This window comes from Myotis brandtii, unplaced genomic scaffold (genome assembly GCF_000412655.1).
Source record: "Myotis brandtii unplaced genomic scaffold, ASM41265v1 scaffold329, whole genome shotgun sequence".
Classification (NCBI taxonomy): domain Eukaryota; kingdom Metazoa; phylum Chordata; class Mammalia; order Chiroptera; family Vespertilionidae; genus Myotis; species Myotis brandtii.
Window position 1 is genome coordinate 363,950 of NW_005362676.1, and position 561 is coordinate 364,510.

The 561-nt window shown below is 46.5% G+C and overlaps 1 protein-coding gene across 1 annotated transcript in view; it reads left to right on the top strand.

Moving 5' to 3' along the window:
• Positions 1–561, top strand: part of OTUD7A (OTU deubiquitinase 7A) — a gene marked incomplete at its 3' end in the record, with an annotated part of 77,451 nt that overhangs the window by 71,543 nt on the left and 5,347 nt on the right. The gene's annotated exons all lie outside the window — the stretch shown is intronic.

Below are 561 nucleotides of genomic sequence, written 5' to 3' on the forward strand. Positions count from 1 at the left end.
TGTGCGCCCCCAGTCGGGAGCTGGGCCCCAGGGCCAAGTCCGTCCCTGAGGTCAGGCGCAGTGGCTTCTGGGGCGAGTAGGGCAGCGTCAGCCTCAGAGGTGGACCCGCTGAGGATGAGCCTAACCAGTGAGCGGTTCCCAGCGTGGGGCACACGCCCCCAGGAGGCACCTCGAGAATGCGTTATTCACAGTGAATGGCTTGCATTTCTTAGGGTTCCGGGGCCTCATATGCAGGCTGTAAATATATACTGTGGCATATTTATGCATCTCAGTTCTCTGTGATGTGTTTTGAAACTTTATTTGCTATTTTTTATATCACTTCATATTATTATTTTTTAAACAATTCCTTAGTGATTTCTTCCTCAGTTCGTCCACTGTCCTTTGGTCCTTTTGTTTTTCTCCTTCATGGACGCCATGTTCTTTGGCAGCTTGTTTAGACCAAGTTCATGGCCTTTTAGGCTTCCTCCATGTGAAGGGGAGTTCACTTTTTAAAAAATATATATATTTTTATTGATTTCAGAGAGGAAGGAAGAAGGAGAGAGAGATAGAAACATCCATAAT